This window comes from Rousettus aegyptiacus, unplaced genomic scaffold, assembly GCF_014176215.1.
Source record: "Rousettus aegyptiacus isolate mRouAeg1 unplaced genomic scaffold, mRouAeg1.p scaffold_m13_p_7, whole genome shotgun sequence".
NCBI classification, from domain to species: Eukaryota; Metazoa; Chordata; class Mammalia; order Chiroptera; family Pteropodidae; genus Rousettus; species Rousettus aegyptiacus.
Window position 1 is genome coordinate 15,634,327 of NW_023416310.1, and position 18,331 is coordinate 15,652,657.

General features: G+C 47.5%; 1 protein-coding gene across 4 annotated transcripts in view; it reads left to right on the forward strand.

The window, feature by feature from the left end:
• The first annotated feature begins 566 nt into the window (after nucleotides 1-566).
• PLB1 (phospholipase B1) overlaps nucleotides 567-18,331 on the forward strand; it is a 144,620-nt gene continuing 126,855 nt past the window's right edge. For 3 of the 4 annotated variants that reach the window (XM_016145345.2, XM_016145344.2, XM_016145348.2), the window contains exon 1: nucleotides 14,205-14,685. The gene's annotated coding sequence lies outside the window, so the exon portion shown is untranslated. Of the gene's footprint in view, nucleotides 658-14,204; nucleotides 14,686-18,331 lie in introns of those variants that run through there. The other variant, XM_016145347.2, reaches the window with a different exon arrangement.

The following is an 18,331-nucleotide window of genomic DNA, read 5'->3' on the forward strand; positions in this document are numbered from 1 at the left end:
TTCCGGGAGTGGGGGTGGGGTGGAGAACTCTGTTGATAATAATACTGGGACAACAGACATAGAACAGGACTTTCTCAAGCAAATTGTGCATCTGGTCACCCCACCAAGGTCAGAAGCGCCCCCTCCTCACAGTCAACACCAGAATCATCTCTGCACAGGGAACTTCTAACTTGTTACCCATTAAGTAAATGAGATTACACGTGCGAAGTCCTTAGCACGAGGCCCGAGGCCCGGACGAGCAGGTGATCAATAAACACGTATTAGCTACACGTGGTGGTAAGAAGCGTCGGCTTGGTCTGGCTCTGGGGCCCATTTCCAGCCAGGTGGACAGGGGACAAGCTGCATCAAGAAGTTCCTTGCGAAGTGGGGAGAAGGACTCTAGAGTGTGGCTCCTCGCAGGAGGGTGGGTGGTGGAGCTCAGCGTGCCGAGGCTGAAGAGCAAACCCAAGACGTCATCAACTTATGATTAATCAAGACATCCTTCCTTCGGTTTTGGGTCTTCCTGGGAACTCCAGAGGGAAGCCACCCCTCCAGCAAGAGAAGGGCATTTTGACTTGGCTCCTTTCCCCGCCGGCTTTGCTCCGTCTCCTCACCCTTCCCCTTTGCACCAGCTTTAGAGATGCCCTCTGCTCTGCTGGCCCCCTCCATGACTAACAGGTAAGCGTGTGGGCTGCCACGGCTCCATTCCTCCCTCCCCCTCCATTTCCTCATCACTGCCTTGTGGCCTCTGGGGACAGGGCCTCAGGGGGATGTGATAACTGCTGACTCCCTGGGGCTCTCTGACATGGGCTGATGCAAGGTGGCAGGCATCTGTGACTCTTGCACCAGGTGAGGACCAGCATGGGGACTTGAGTCTTACCCCCGGGGAGCCAGCAGCAGCTCCAGAGGAAGCAGTCACACATAACAGCTGAATCTGGAAAACCCTAGGGTCAAAGGATTTCCACAGGTGGAGGTGGGGTGAGGACATGACAGGGCTCAGCTTGGGGGCTCCTGGGGGGAGGCATCTGGAGTAACACTCCGTGTATGTGTGTGTTCATATCTATGTCAGTGTACGTATGATTCAGAGAGACGTAGAGCGACTTTAGCGAAGGCAGGGAGGTTTGGGGGCTGGGCAAACGTCATTCGAAGAGCTCCTTGGTGTAGGGATGATGGTGGCAGGTCCGCCGCCTTGTGTGGGAAAGGGAAGAAAGATTCGAGTTGGTTTTTTGTGTTCCTCAAACCAGTTTGCCCGCATCCTCGGCACCTGTGCCCTGTGAACCACCTGTTTGGAACCATGCATGTCTGGGCCTGAGGGGTGGCAGTGCCTACGTGAGGCCATCAGTCTCTCCAGCTGCCACTGGGTCACCAGCAGCTGTTGGAGTGGAGAGAGGGTCTGGCTCTGTTTGCTGCACTACACTTAGAAGGTCCCTCCCTACCCTTAAAAGGCAAAGGAATGTCCTTCTGTTCCTCACTCAGCTCCCCACCCCCACTGCAGTGGGCGGAGCCTGGTGGGTCACAACCCACAGGTGTGGGCTGTGGTCTCGGAGCCCCACGGCCTCCAGTCCTGTGTGGCTCCTGTGTCTGCTCCACCTTTTCAGGGCCCTGGCTTCTCAGGGCCCCGGCTCTAACACAAGGCTTCGTTCTCTTATGAGCTCACAGTCAGAGCTTTGCAAACCAGCCATACACACACATAGGCATTGGGTCTGAAGCAAAAAATACTGGGTTTGAGATCAGGCTCTGCCATTCACCAGCTGTGTGGCCTTGGGCAGGTCAGACTCTTTGAGCCTCTGTTATCTCAGCAGTAAACTGGGGGGTAATAACACTTAATGGCCCTTATTTCATGAGACCGTCATGAGGCACGAGTGAGATGATGCACGTGCACACACTCTGCGAAGGGCCCCGCCAGTGGTAGTGACCGGGCTCTCATACCACACACGACCCAAGCGGAGCACATCCAGGAATGGAAATGCGTGCGCTGAGTGCCACATAAGTGCCTGGCATGGCTCCTTTACTCGTTCAGCAGCCAGCCATTGAGCCTACTGTGTGCCAGGAGCTCTTTTAGGCACATGGGCAGTCCAAGTAATAAAAACACAAGATCCCTGCCATCCTGGAGTTCACATTCTAGGGGAGGAAGTTCCCTGTACTCCAGTCAACCCAGAGCACACTCTGACCTCTTTCCTGCACCCACAAACCTAGCCCAAAAGGTCAGGCCACATTGGGGCACCAGGAATTCTCTTCCTAATTACCTCACAATCACCTGATAGCCTGGCAGAAGCCCTTGACTAGAAAAACAAGGTCATTCTGATACTTGCTAGAACACTCAGAGCGTTGTGGCAAAAAGCACAATTAACTCTAATTGCCCATTTTCCAGGTGATGAAATTGGGGTCCAGAAAAGTTTAACTGCCTTACCCTAGGTTATGCAGCCGATCAGTAACAATTATTCAGTCAGCAGACATTTATTGAGCCCCCCACCATCCTGGGCACTGGGGTCAAGGTTGCGTCTTGGTGGGGCTTACATTCTGTCAGGAGGCTACGGAAAAGAAATCTGTAAGCAAGGAAGCTCATTTCAGGTGGTGCTGCTGCGTGCTTATCAGAAAACCAGACGGGACAGAGGGAGGGGGAGTAACTGGGAGTTAGGGTGGCCAGGGAAGGCCTCGTCCGGAGGGGGCGTTTAAGCTGAGGACCCCTACCTGCACTGAAAAGGCAAAAGAATCCTTCTCCGTCCCTGTCCAGTGGGAAAAAGAAATGTCACCAGAAGGAATGGGGCTGCGAGCCCCTCCAGGGGAGAGAGAGCAAGGCTTTTGGAGCTTAGAGGTGGGTAACTAACTGCGGTGTGAGGAGCAAGGTTGCCTTCCTCGTTACACAGAGCTCAGGGCGTCTGGGGCTGCTTTTTTTTTTTTCTTTTTTTAATAGACTATATTTTAGGTTCACAGCAAATCGAGTAGGAAGTACACAGCGTTCCCGTATGCCCCGTGGACTCACGTACACAGTGGTCCCCCTTCATCCATGGTTTTGCTTCACGTAGTTTCAGTTACTCGCGCTTAACCACGGTCCGAAAATATTAATGGAAAATTCTGGAAATAAACAATTCATAAGGTTTAAATCGCCAGCTATTCTGAGTAGCATGATGAAATCGCGCGCCATCCGGCTCTGTCCCGCCCAGAGCGTGACTCATCCCTCTGTCCGGCATCTCCACACTGTAAATACTCCCTGCCCGTTAGTCATTGAGTAGCCCGTCTCGGTTATCAGATCAGCTGTCATGGTACCACAGTGCTCGTGTTCATAGAGCCCTTACTTTGCCTAATAGTGGCTCCAAAGAGCAAGAGTAGCGATGCAGGCAATTGGGATATGCCGGAGAGGAGCTATAAAGTGCATGCGTGCATGCACGTATAGGAAAAAATATAGTATATACAGTGTTTGGTACTATCTATGTTTTCAGGAATCCACTGGGAACCTTGGAACGTATCCCCCATGGATAAAGGGGGGCTACTGTATCCTCTGCTCCCCCTACAACCTCCCCAGCCATCAACATTCCTCACCAGAGTGGTACATCTGTTACTGTCGAACATTACAGAGCCAACAATAACCCAAAGTTCATAGTTTTCATTAGGTTTCATTGGTATTGTACGCTGTGAGTTTTGACAAATGTATAATGACCTCTGTCTGCCCCGATAGCATCACACTGAGTAGTAGTGCCACTGCCCTAAAGGTGCCCTGCCATCCTTCCCTCTCTCCTAACGCCTGGCGACCAATGATCGTTTTACTGTCTCCATAGTTTTGCCTTTTCCAGAATATCATGTGGTGGGAATGATATAGGGTGCAGCCTTTTCAGATTGGCTTCTTTCACGTAGGACTCTGCCTTTAAGTGTGATTCCACCATGTCTTTTCATGGTTCGATAGCTCATTTCTTTTTGGCGCTGAATGAAATTCCATTGTCTGGACATAGAAGCTGCTTTTGTTTTGTCTTGTTTTTATTTAGGCTTTTATCTAGCTTCTCCTGCAGCAATTTCAGCCTGCAAGACCTATCAGCCCCCACCGATGGGGTGGAGCGGGGATGTGGGGTGGTGCTTGCAGCTGGCCTAGCTAGGAAGGATGTGGCCTCTCAGGGCCCCAAGGCTGCACTACCCCCAGTGCCCAACAGGTGGCCACAGAAACACCCTGTTCTGGCCAGCTTCTGGCTGGCAATGACAGCTGGACAGGAAGGAGACTTGGGAGTAGGTGTGAGGGAACGAGATAGAAAGGGAGGCAGTTCCTCTTGGGCCACCTCTTTCTCGGTCTCCCCAGGCCAGTTGAGCAGCTGAGCTATGTGGTTTGGGGAAGGGACAGGACTTGGAGCATTTTGCCATTCTGTTCTTCAAGGAAAGAGTAGTACTAGTGCCTGGCCCTCGCACAGCGCCGTCTTCTAGACTATAAACTTCCAGAAGTGTGCTCTTCACAATGAGATCTGATCCCAAGTAAGTAGTTCCCTGTACAGAGAGCTCCATTTGCATGGGGAGAGCCTCCATGGGGTAAGGAAAAAGGACGCTGGTATGTTTTGCCCTTGGGGCTGGCAGCCCAAAAGGAAAAAATATTTCTGCTGAGAGAGGCTGCTGCTGCCTTTTGTCAGCCAGAGGGAACTGTGGCAACAGTGAATAGATACAAAAATATGGTATATTCATACACTGGAATATTATTCAGCCTCGAAGAGGAATGAAATGCTGATATGTGCTACAAAATGAACATTGAAACCATTTTGCCAAATAAGCCAGTCAGTCACGAAAGGACAAATATTGTATGATTCCTCATGGATGAGGTATGTAGAATAGTTAAATTTATGAAACAAAGTAGAACGGTGATTGCCAGTGGCTGGGGAAGGGGGAATGGGGAGTGAGTATTTGATAGGGACAGAGTTTTAGTTTGGGATGCTGAAAAGTTCTGGAGATAAATGGTGGTGATAGTGGCACACCTTGTAAATGTCCTTAATGACACCGAATTGTACACTTAAAAAATGATTAAAATGGTCAATTTTGTTATATATTTTTACTACCATAAAAAAAAATTTAAAACAGGTTGAACCTGGATCATAACATCCATGGAGCCCATCTCGTTCTTCCCTTGCTGTTCACACAGCCCCCTCTGTGACAACCTGCCGTGCGTGGTGTGGCTTTCAGCCAGCTCTTCAAAACAAAGATCTCACTACCTTGAAAGAGCAATGCACCTGAAGTGGCAAGACCTGCGTTAGTGCCTCATAGCTAGACCTCAGCTTCCTCATATACAAAATAGAGGAAATAATACTCGCCTTACCCTATGTTACAGAATCGTCATCGGATAGGTGAGGCGACATGTGAAAGTAACTTTGTGAACCCGAAAGCACCCTATACAGATAAGGAATCATTAGCATTATGATCCTTATTGACTTCCTAGGTCATTGGCTTCCCTTAGGGACAGCTCTAATTGTTGGAAAGTTCAGGCAGAATGGTGAAGAAGCAAAGGTTGCTCTTGGTATCACCTCACCTCTTACATATGTCTCAAAATATCTCTCTGCTTTTAGCAACTTCATTCTCCATCCCAACCCCTTGTTACTGTGGGCAAAGCTGACCTCCTGCCTATAACTTTTGCCCTTGGGAATTAGGAAGAGCCCACTTCTCCCGTGTGTCACCTTTACTCTCACACTGTTATCACACTCACAACACTTCTGACGGCAGATGTGCGGGGTTCCCACCTCCCCCCACCCCCGCCCCTCCCACACACACCAAACAATTCTGAAACACCAGGTGGGTATCCTACAAGCCAACTCAATCTGACTCTGTCTACCTGGACATAGTGTCTGACCCCAGGGGTTAAGGACTCAGTCTCACAAGATGAGTCCAGTTTGCCACATGTGCTCTGACCGACTGGCTGTAAATCAAAGGTCCCCACAACCCTCTCCTTGAGTTCTACTAATTTGCTAGGGGTGCTCACAGAACTCAGGAAAAATAGTTTAGCTACTATTTTATAATAGTTTATTATAAAAGGGTGTAACTCAGGAACAGCCAGATGGGAGAGACACACTAGGTATGGCATGCGGGAAGGGGTGGGGAGCATTCATGCCCTTTCTGAGCAACTCACACATCTACGAACCTGGAAACTCCCCAAACCCCATTTTTTGGGGCTTTTGTGCAGGCTTCATCATGTAGGCAGGATTGATCATTAACTCTATTCCAGCCCTTCTCCCCTCTGGAAGATGGGGGCAGGTCTGAATATGCCAAGCTTCTAATCATAGCTTGGTCTTTCTGGTGACCAGCCCCCAACCAGGAACCCAAGAGTCACCTCATCAGAACAAAAAACACTGCTGTCACCCAGGAAATTCTGAGAGATTTAGGAACTCTGTGTCAGGAACCAGGATCAAAGACCAAATATTAGAATAGAAGATACTCCTGGTGCTCTTATCACTTAGGAAATTATAAGTTTGGTTTTGTTCTTTTTTTGTGGGGGGTGGGAGGGGGAGGAGGTGGTGGTTTTAGGAGCTCTGTGCCAGGAACCAGGAAAATACGTATATATATTTCCTATAATCTCACGGGAACTAAGGTGTTACTTCCTCCAGAAAGACTTTCCAGGTATTTCTTCCCTCTTCCCTCACCTGAGGCAGGCAGGATTTTGGGGGCTGTGGGACGCAATGGACACATAGTGAAATTATAAAGACCCAGGTTTGAATTTTGCTGTAATCATTAACTATGCATTTGAACTTGACAAACATTTAACCTCTCTTGGGCCTCAACATCTCTCTGTAAATCAATGGCAATAAATTACTTACAAGACGGTAAAGAAGATTAAATGATATAACCAACCATGCTGGAACATAGAGAATGCTCAATGAATAATAGTTTTCATCCTTTGAACTCTCATAACCCTTAATCTGAGCTTCAGCCTTGCATTATAGGTGTGTCCATCTGTCCTTCTTTCAACAAATATTTAATTGAATAGCAGTAAGTGTTATGAAGAAAACTAAAGCAAGGCAAGGGAGGGAGAAAATGTGTGTTGTATTGCTAGTTTATTTAGGGTGGTTCAAAGAGACCTTGCTGATAAGACATCATTTAGGCAGAGAACGGAGGAGGAAGGGAGCTCTGTATACATCAGAGAAGATTACTGGGGCAAGAGTCAAGTCTTTGAGGCAGGAACGTGCTGGTGTGTTTGAGGAACAGCAAGGAAGTCCAGTGGCCAGATCAGAGTGAGCAAGAGGAGGAGGGAGGAAGAACAGAGAAGTAGGAGGAGCCCCATCATGAGGGGCCTTTGTAGACTGGTAAGGAGGACTCTTTGTTTCTTGGCGAGGTGGGAAGCCAGTGGAGAGAGTGTTCAGAGGAGTGAAGGAACTGACGTAAGTTTTAAAAAGGTCCCTTTGGCTGCTGTGTCCTATGCCATTGATGGTAGCGTAGCAAGGGTACAAGTACGGACACTGAATAGTAGGCTATTGCAATGATCCAGGCAAGAGATCATAGTGGCTTGGACCAGGATGGCAAATGGAGGTAGAAAGAATGGCCGGATTCTGAACATACACTGGTTTGAAGGCAGAGCTGCGAGTACTCGTTGGTCTGTGAGGGAAGGTGCTAATGCCCAGCTTCGTGCGTGGGGAATCGTGAAGGTGGTTTTCATCTCTGAGATAAGCCAGGTTATGGGAAAAGCAGGTTCGGGTGGGGCAGAGTGGGAATTAGGAATTTGACTTGGTATTTACCTAGTTATTTACCATTTCCCATGCTCTTCATTTGTTTGTAATGATCCGAATTTTCCTCTCGTATTGTTTTCCTTCAGCCGGAGAACTTTCTTTAACATTTTGTTTTTGATAGCGAAATCTGCTAATGGTGAATTTTTAAAGTTTTTCTTTATATGGAAATCTCTTTATTTCATCTTTATTTTTGAAGGATATTTTTGTCGAATATAGAATTCTGGGTTGAAATTTTACTTTTAATGCTTTAGAGATGTTGGTTCACTGGTTTCTGGCTTCTAGTATATCTTACCTGTTTTTTTTTTCAGCTTTATTAAGGTATAATTAACAAAATTATAGATATCTAAAGTATAAAATGATGATTTGATATATGTAGACATTGTGAAAAGATTCCCCACATCAAGTTAATTAGCATGTCTGTCACCTCACATACTTACCTTTTTGGAGGGTGAGAACATTTAAGCTCTCCTTTCTTAGAAAATTCGTGATAGGTACAGTGCTATTAGCTTTGGTCTCTATGCTATACACTAGATCCTCAGGCCATATTCATCTTATAGCTGAGCTTTATACTCTTACAAATCTCTCCCGATTTCCCCAGCCCCCAACCCCTGGCAACTACTTTTCTACTCTCTGTTTCTATGAGTTCATCCATATCATCACAAATGACACGATTTCCTTCTTTTTAAAGGCTAAACAATATTCCATTGTACATATGTAGCACATTTTCTTATCCATCTGTTGATGGACACTTAAGTTGCTTCCATACCTTGGCTATTATGAAATGTTTGTTTTTAACTCTATGTAAGGTATCTTTTTTCTCTGGCTACTTTCAAGGTTTTCTCTTTATGATTATTTTTTAGCAGTTCAACTACGATGCACCCAAGGAAAGTTTTCTTTGTATTTATGATTCTAGGGGTATACTAGGCTTCTTGAATCTGCAAACGTATGTCTTTCACCAAATTGGGGTCAAATTTCAGCTACTATTTCTTCAAGAAAGTTTTTTCCTGTTCAGTAGTCTCTCTCCTTTTCTTTGATTCCAGTTACAGAATGTTAGACAGTTTAATATTGTTTCTTAGGCCTCCGAGGCTCTGTTCATTTTCTCCCCAATTTTCTTTGTTCTTATCCAGCTTCAAGGTCATCGACTCTTCCCTCCGTTACTTCCATTCCACCGTTAAGCCTAGCCAGTAAATTTTTTTATTGCAGACATTGTCTTTTTAAGATCTACAATTTCCATCAAGCTTTCAAAAAATAGAGTTTATTTCTCTGATGAAATTGCCTATCTTTTTATTTGTTACAAACAGATGACTCCTTACCTCACAAAGCATAGTTGTAAGAGCTCCTTTAAAAGTATGATCTGCTAATTCTAATATCTGGGTTATTTCAGCCTCAGTCTCTGTTGATCACCTTCTTTCTTGAGGATGGGTCAGATTTTACATTTTCTTTATGTGCCAAGTTATTTTGGAGTATTCTGAACATTGCGATTGTTGTTGAGACTCTGGATTCTGTTATATAGCTCCCCAAAATACCGATCGGGTTAAGCTGCAAACTGTCTCATGGGCCACAGTTCAAACCTCAGTTCAGGTCTTTCATTCTTATCTAGGCCTCCTTAGCCTGCCTCATGAATGCATGGTTCAGAAATTGGTCAGCGATTTGGATGAAGTTTATATATAAAATGTGTGGTTCTTCCTCTCTGGGTCTCTCTTTTCCTGGATTTCTCCTCTCACTTTTCAAAGGCTTTGGACACAAGTATCTAGTCTACTGTGGACCATTGCTGCCTTTTTTCTCTTAACTGAGAAATTACTAGATGGTTTGAAATATGTGTAGAATATTGTGAATATCTCTGAAGGGATACCGAAGAAACTGATGACAATAGTTTTAATGGCATATGTGTCGGGGCAGGGGAGGGAGGGAGTGGAGATTGAGAACTGTAAAAAAATGTAAGCTTTTGAAGTATTCGCTGATTTATAATCGGCATTTTATTCTAAGATGAACCCATCCTAGGGTCAAGCTACATGAGCCACACGGCATCCTGGGTTTTAATGCCCATGCAGGGCACTTGCAATGAGTGGGAGTGGGTAGAAATCAGTTTTTGACAGAACAAGATCTAACGTGAAAGGAAAAAGTTGTGGTATAATTCTGACCCTGCTCCAGTTCTTGTGAAATAACACCTAAGCAACCTGCTTGTGCTTAGTTGAGCTACAATAAGGATTCTGCCCTATGGATACTGATGGTCGCAGTATCTTCCAAGAAGGTCCTTGAGGAGCAGCTGCTCCTGGTGGCCCGTTACTGCTGGGAAGTGGCCCGGCACAGTTCTGCAACAGGCCACACCATTGTTCTTTTTTTTTTGGTCAGTTCTTTAGTCTGCAGAAAATAGTAAATAAACCTATTCGACAGATTAAGTAATTCAGGAATCTGAAGGGAAGAGGTGTGTGTCACACAGCTAATGTGAGGCCATAACTCAAGCACTTAGGCAATTTGCCAAACAGCATCAAGGGGCTGAAATGGAAGGGTTGAGGGAACAAATCTGGTCATGGACAAATTACAGAGGTACGAAGGGTATAGAAGCCTCTGGCTTAATCCTGGGGTGAGGTAAGGAGTGTGGTCAACGTGAAAGTGTCAAGACAGTGACTGTCATCATGGAGAGGTATGTCTGCAAGTGGTAGCACACTCAGGAAAACGATCTCATTTGAGGAGAGTGACAGAATCTTTCTGAGGAGTCTGGGATCTGCCTGGGACTTCTGCAGCTGCCTCCTGAACGTGGGAATGGAGCCCATTATAGGGCTAGTCCTGGACCTGTTACCTTGTTCCGGACAGAACTGTACTTGGTTGCTATCCTGCTCTGAGCCTGACTAGATAAAATTAATCTGGATTTGGCCCGAAAAACAGGGATGTTCCCACTCTGTTATCTAACCTAGTAGCTTTCAAACTTTCCTTCACCAATTTTACATCATAATTCACTGCAAACACACACAAGATACTCACATCTTATTGAAACAAAACTTTAATGAAAGTTTGTACTAATTGTACTTATTTTATTATTTTTTTAATGCTAGTTACAACAACCAAGTTGATTTCATAACTCACTAATGGGTTGTAACCAGTAGTTTATAAAAACCCCACTCTAACCATATAAGTCAATCAGATCTGGTCTATCTGATTCCCACAGGGTAGTAAGCCATGCAGGGTCCCAAAAGTCTCATACCCAGCTGATATCTGGGCCTATCTATCCGTTCCATAGATTTGCTTACATGAACTTCAGAACACATTTATGTAAATGTGCACTTTGTCCTTTTCGACCTGACCTCAAATAGACTCACTTTTCTGCACACTGTGAACCACAGGGCTGAGCTCACCACTTCATTCCTTAATCTACTTCATTCTGATCTACGGCACCCAGCACTCCGCCTCTCCCCACTCGGTCCCTGCGGGAGATCCCTGAAGTTAAAATATTTCAATCAAAGAATGTTAGCGGTGAAAGAGACTTTAAAAATCATTTAATACGACCACCCCTTTGATGCATTTCAGTCTCCACACTCTGCTTGCATCTCTCCAGAGACAGAGAGCTCACTACTTATTGAGGCAGTCCCTTCCATTTTTGGACAATAATTAAACCAGAATTTGTCTTCCTATGGCTTCTATTTCTTAGTTTTTGTGTCAAAATGAGTCCTTATGTATTATCGGAACTATGGCTGGGAGTAAATACTAGATAAAGATTTCTCACTAATAGTAGTAGCAGTGGTTGTATTAGTGCTACTAACAGGAGTAACTCATCTCACCCTTTCTTCACATCCCTGCCCTTTAGATGTTCCAAGGAAGGGATCACATTGCCTGGGTCTTCTCTTTTCTCTGCTGAAGATCCCCAGTTGTTTGTCCTTCCTAGCGTATGTGGTTTCCTGACCCTTTACATCTGGCTCACTGCATCCTCTGGGTGCAGCCGGTCTCTCTCGCAGGTTGCTGCCTCTCTGAATATGCAAGCCTTCAGAACTGGGCTCCTCGAGTGGGGCACCAGGGCCAAGAACAGACTCTTACCTCCGGTGACCTGAGTGCTTAGCAGCTCATAATGCTGCCCAAGATTATTAATAGCTCACATCAGAGCAGGGAGAGGCCTGCAAGCAAGCACAAATAGAGGAGGAGTGGGAGGGGTAGCATCCCTCCCTCAGAGCTCAGTCCCCGTATTAATTAGCTGGCATCCCGGAAGGAATCGGGCCTCCAAAAACATGATGGCTCAGCCGGGAAGAGCCAAATACCCAGTGGCTGCACCAAGTATCTCCAGCTCCAATAGCTGCAGAGAGACAGAGCAGTGAGGCCGTGGTGAACTTGGGTGCCACACGCTCCGTCCCAGGGCTGCTCTGCTCAAGCCAGTTATTACCGTGCAGGAATGTGGACCCTCATATTTTGAGATCACTCACATTTTCAAACAAAGTCAGAAGTATGAAGTTTTATATATAGAATTATCCCATTTTAAAATGTCAACTAATTCAGATTTTTTTTTTTTTTTCCAAAATGTGGCATGAGACAATAGCATCCAGGCTACACCAAACCACTGTGACCCTCAGGTCTCCTTTTGGACCTCTGTTCCTTATGTGCAGAGCTGGGGGGCTGGGTCTTGGTGGCCCCTGGTTACTGGCCCACCCACCTTTTACTCCAGTTCTCAAGTCACTGCTGCTGCCAGGGCCAAATTCCGGGAAAACATCTATGTTATCTGAGCAGCCAGAGGGCGATTCCCTGAGTCTCACACTCACCTTTCCTGGGCGGGTAGAGAGAGCAGTTGAGCCTGGAATACTGTGGGAGGAAGGCTTTGAATGGAATCAGTCTCCCCCACACTCCCTTCCTCACCCCTCCTCACCCCCGCCAAGGGGCAGGAACATTACCTGCTTGTCAAGTACCTACCTGCTCATTGGCGGAGGAAGAAATCAGGCTTCGCTTGGCTTCTAGCTTCCTTCATGACTTAAAATTCTCCTTCCCAATGACTGTTTGCTTATCTCTTTGCAAAACAATGGGCTAAAAATGTAGTTGCTTATTGTAAAATTTTGGACTCATTATGGATCCACAGAATCACTGAGTTTTAGAGCAAGAAAGGGGCCTTTCAACCAGCTAGTGGGCCTACTCAGGTAAACTAAGGCCCAAAGTCTTGTTGCTGGTTCACCGTCTCCTCTACTTCAGATAATCTTTTTATTTCCTTGGAAAAATGAACCGTAGCCTCCCCTCACCCCATTGCAACCACTCACACACTTCACAGCTGGCTTCATCAACTCACCTTAGAGATAGTACTGTATTTTACGCAAAATAGAAAATTTGCATAAAATACCAATAACATTTGAAAAAGGTTTTATATTAAAGTAGTAATAAAAATTTGACTAAAGCCTCCATGAAATAATGTGACTCCCCAAAGGTTTGCAGAATTCGAAACCCTACAGGACAAGTGAATCGTGATCTGTGTACACTGGTGCCATGTGGTTGATATATAACTTCAGCTAGTAAGCAGAAACCATACTTTGTCAGGATTGGTTTTAATTCATGTGAGCTTTAAAATGTCCAGGTTTTCAAAATGCGTCTTTCGCATAAAATGAACTGCTGGTACTCCACCGGACAGGTGTGATTGTTCTCCCAACTGGATGAACCCCGCCCTGGCCTGAGAGCTCTCGGCGATGATGGCCGACTGCCTTCCTAACAGCCATTCCTCCTTTCTACCCGGAGAGTAGAATCCCAATTCTGTTTAGATATTGATCAACAGTATGCTCAAGGAAGGTGGTACCAGCCCTAGGATGTGAGCCGTGCTTGGTCTAGGTCCCATCTCCTTTGCCAATGGTTGGTTTAGGAGTGGTGGTGATGAGGCAGTTCTGCCTACCAACACCTGTGGAGGAGTCAGCTGGAGACCTCTGGACAAGAGTTCCTCTGACAAAAACAAAGGTACACACAAAAAGCTGTGTTTTCTTCATATCTTCGGACATCATTATGTAAAAGTGGGATGCTCGGAGGTTTGGCAGCCATTTTACAACCTGGAGGGAAAGCAAAGGGTGTCATAGAGAACAGGTAATTTATGTCAGGCTGAAACAGGTGTTTCGTCATGATAATAAAGATGTAGGCACAGACAGGTGATATGTATAGAGCCAAATCTCTCAGCAAGTCAGGACCAAAGCTGGCATGACATCAGGCTCCCACTTCTCAGCCCCTGAGTTCTTTCTCCTACACTAAGGATGTGACAAAAACACACATACCTGGGGTGGGAGTAGAGGGCACCCGGAAGGTGTGAAGATGTGAAGGACATAGAGTATCCTGTACTCACTAAGGGGAGTGTATAGGCCACACCCACACGTGCCACACGCCATGGCAAATGTGCTCTGGAGAAGACACAAAAGCTCCACTGTGCCCCACAGATATGTATGGAGTTGTGTGATAATGTGGAAAACCCCTTGGAAATTAAGCCATTCATCAGTTCGCTCAGTCGTTTTACTGATTTACAAAATGCTGACTTTAGGCCACACCCTTCCTGTGCTGTTTCTAGGGAGAGGAATCATGCCCACAAACAATAGCAACCAAAGCAGGATAAATCAAATACCAGGTGAAGGGACCAGGCAGCCAGGGCTTGGGGTTCGGAGAATGGAATGGGCCCTGGGACCTGCATAGTCAGGAAGGGCTTTATGGAAGTGAAGGGTCAGAAGAGGAAGAAGTCAGATGCTGAAGGTTTGAGGCCTGGAAAACAGAGAGAAAGGAGACTCAGCGTGTGGGTTGTCAGGAAAAGGAGCCTTCATCTTATTGCTTCCTTGCACCAATGGGAGGAGTTTAAATTCTAGATCTTAATCTACTTTCTAATATATGGCTTCATGCATGCCAACATACTTTTATTGAGTAACTACTATGTGCTAGAATGTATTGGCAATCGGGGCTGTAGAGAGGCAAATCGTTCAAGGAACCCTGTGTCTGTGTTGAGACAGACTTGTGATCAGCCAAAGACTAGGATAAATGCTGGCATAGGAAGATACACAGGCTGCCGCCAGGCCTGGCCAGAGGAGGAACACCAAGGAGGGTAAGTGAAATGGCAGGGTGGTTTTTGGGGGGCCCCAGTTTAAAGTTTACTTTGAGTTTCTAGAGAATCTTCCAGGCTAGGGAGGCTGCGGGCCTTTTGATTAACTCACCCCCTTCACTCAACTTTCTAGTGAGGTCTTACGCCCTTGGATAAGAGATCACCTTGGCTTCTCTGTGGGGATGATCCCCCAGTCAGTCCAAATGATTTTGGTCTCTCATCCCAGAGGAAGGGGTCTGGATAAGGAGGGGCACGGCTCTGCCACCCTGAGCGGATTCCCTTTGCTTTGAGTCGTAGGGGCATCTGTAAGTAGACACCTGTTGTTGTACTGTGAGGAAGATGGATAGGACAGTGGGGGTCCATCCTGCTCACATGTTCCTTTGTAGGCAAAGTTTGAAGGCTGCTGGGCAGTTGTTCAGTGGCCTTGAGTTGCTTTGGGTGTCTGTCACCTGCTCATTGGGGACCATCAATGTAACATCTCTAATGGGTGGAGGTGGCTCCATCTGAGGTCAACCGGTGGGGAAAAACATTGGATGCTTGGGAAGGAAAGTCCCTGAGTGGGGCATTCCATATAAAGAGATGAGGCCGTGTTGAGTGGCTAACCCGGTGAGGCAGGATTCACCGTGGCCATTGTTGGGGGTCATGCATGCTCAGGCAGGCCTATTCCTGTGGCGGAGGGACAGGAGGAGCCAGGAAGTGGCCACAAGGGTCTGATGCACTGAGAGGAGGTGTGGGACAAGATGGTGAGTTGGTCTTAGCATCAGAAAGCAGATGCTGGCCTTTGTTGGCTTTGGAGCATCTCCAGCCACATTAAAAAGTGTTTGTCTTCCCAAGATGGACCATTACAGGTCTGTCAACAATTTCCATTTTCATTAAACAAATACCTTTTGTGTAACACCCACAGGGGAACAAAAGGAGCTCCTGCTTTGGAGGAGCCTGCTGCTTCTAATAGATGGCCAATTCGGGTGTTGACAGAGACCGAAAATGTTCTAGAGCTTCAAAGGAGGGTGAGATCACAGCTGGTAGGAGGCGACTGGAAGCAGGCTCTAATAGTGAGCACTCCTGAGTCCCTGCCAGGATCCTGGTACCTGATTTCATTTAATCCTCACCTCTCTAAAGTATGGATCAGCCTTTCTTTTATAGACTGGAAAACAGGCTTGAAAGAAGTGATGTAACTTGCTCAGGTGCACACAAGATGCCAAGTGGCCAGGCAGAGATTGAAGTCAAATGTCTCTGCCTACAAAGTATGTACTCACATGAGACAGCTGAGGTTTGAGATGAATTTGGAGGGCGGGAAGGAATTTGTCAGATGAAGACAGAAAGAAAGCATTGCAGGCTGAAGGTACAGCCCGAGCAAAGACTGGGAGGCAGCCTGAGCAAAGACTGGGACCAGAAAGGTATGATTAGCTCAAAGGGAGTCTTAGGGTAAGGCCAGAAGGGAAGGTTTAGATGTATTGGGAGAGGCCCTGAGGGACTCGTGCCCCTTCCAGAGGTCACAGGAATCACTGGTGGAGGGAGAAGGAAAAGAAGATGCGATGATGAGCAGAGCAGAGCAAACCCTGGGGAAGGAGGGCATGCTGGAGGTGGGGGCTGGAGGCCAGAGGGAAAGGGGAGGCGTTGCCTTTCTCGTCTGAGCAGTGGAGCTTCTTGGAGAAGGGGTGCCCAGAGACACTTCTCCTGGGCCGAAGGTGCAGCAGGCAGACCTCAGGGAGGAGCCCAGCAGCACCCACCACCCCGGGAAGGAGAGCGAGAGGCCGGGCATGGAGCCAATGGGAAGAGGAAGAAAGGGGCTTGTGATGGTCAAGGCAAGAAATGACCCGCTCTTGATTTGGTTAGGGGCACGAAGAAAGGCCAGGTCTGGTGAGAAACATGCCGTCAATACTGAGATGATTTCCTCAGAGCCAGCCCTGGCTGCGACAGGCGTGAGTCTGTGTATCTTGGTTAGGCTGAAGTGACTTTTGGAGGAGCAGGTTCCTATAGGATGATACCTGCTTTTGCTTGTCCCATGTGGCATCGGACCTGACCTGTGGCACTGACTATGCACTGGGTCGAGGTCTGGGATCTGGACCCAGACTGAAGCAGCCACGCCTATGCCACCCAGGCAGACCCGCCAGGCAAACCCCTTATCTGTGGGCTCACGACTGACCTCCATGTCTTTGCTCAAGCTTCTCCCATCAGATACATCCCTTCTTCTAGACCTGGCTGAAGGTTGGCCTGCTCTAAGCAGCTTTCCTGCAGGGATGCACCCCTCCCTACAGCGGCTTTGTGTACACTTATTTAGTCTTTCTTCTTACTTATAGTCTCTAGACTTTATTTTCTGTGTATATTCATCTAATCTCCCCCAAAGAGATGATAAGGTCTTTGAGGATCAGATATCTTTTCTGTCTCCCACATAACACCTAAAATTGGCTCACAGAAGGCCCAGAATGTTGGGTCTTCTCACAGAATGTTGAATGAATGGGAATTTCCTTCCACATATGGGCCCTGCAGCTCCAGGAGTGTGATCCCAAAACATACCCAGAGGATGTGGTGAGATGCAGGTTGGGAGCAGGGCCGGGGAGGAGCTGAAGCATGCCTCTGCTGTGATGGCTCTCTGGAATGATGCTCAGCTGGGAGGCACCCTGGGGATGATCCAGCCCTCTACCTCCCAGGTGGGGCACAGAGCTGAGCTGAGGCTCTGAGGAACACCAGCAGTGACCCCGTCTTTGCTAAAACTCAGTTTTCCGGGCCTCAGGTTCTTGACTTCCCAGCAGCGTCCGCGTTTTGGAAATGCCCCTCTCGTTATGACACAAACCTGCAGGCACTGGAATTTCTCTCTCCACCCTCCATCCTGTCTCCCTGGGCAGACTCCCCCGCCACAGCTGGACTGGCCGCAGCCGACTCCCACGTAGCTCTGGCCCAGAATTCTCTCGCCTGTCTGTTCCAGCTCTCTTCCCGACTCTTGTGCTTCTCCTAAGTGTCCTAAAGGCACCTCACACTCACTCTATCCAGACTTGAATTTATGACTTCCCTCAGCATTCTTCCAAGAAAAACTCACCCGGGCCAGTGGTCCCCACGCAGTGCCGGAACCGCCGCCCCGCCCGTGCCCAGGCCGGACGTCAAAGCGTGAGCTTTCCTGCCCTCTGACGCGGAGCCCGTCAGTGTCGCTTCCTGGGCATCATCTGGTTTTCCACTTCTCCGCATCTCCACCGCGCCAGCCCGTTTCAAGCCTCCCGCACCCCTGACTGGGCTCCCAGCTTCCTTCCTCCTCTCTCCACGGGCCGCTCCCCACCGCACAACCATCAGTCATCCTTTTAAAACATTAAGCAGATCCTGTCACTCTCCCTCTTAAAATCCTTTACCGGCGTCTTGTTTCTCTTGGGCTGGAGGCCCGGATGTTAGCAAGGCCTGCGGAGCCCTGAAGAGCCCCCGCCTACCTTGCCCGCCTCCACCTTGCTTGGCTCTGCGTTGCAGCAACCGTGGCCTGCCTCTCCAGGGAATTCCCCAGGATGCCGCAGAGCCTTGAAATGGGAGAGGCCCCCGGCCTCGTGGTTCCATATTGTCATTTTGCATTCATTTGTGAAACTATTTAATTAATGTTTCTCTCCTTACCTGCCTAGATTATAAGTTCCATGAGGTCAGGGGCCTCACCTGGTACATAGAAACGGCT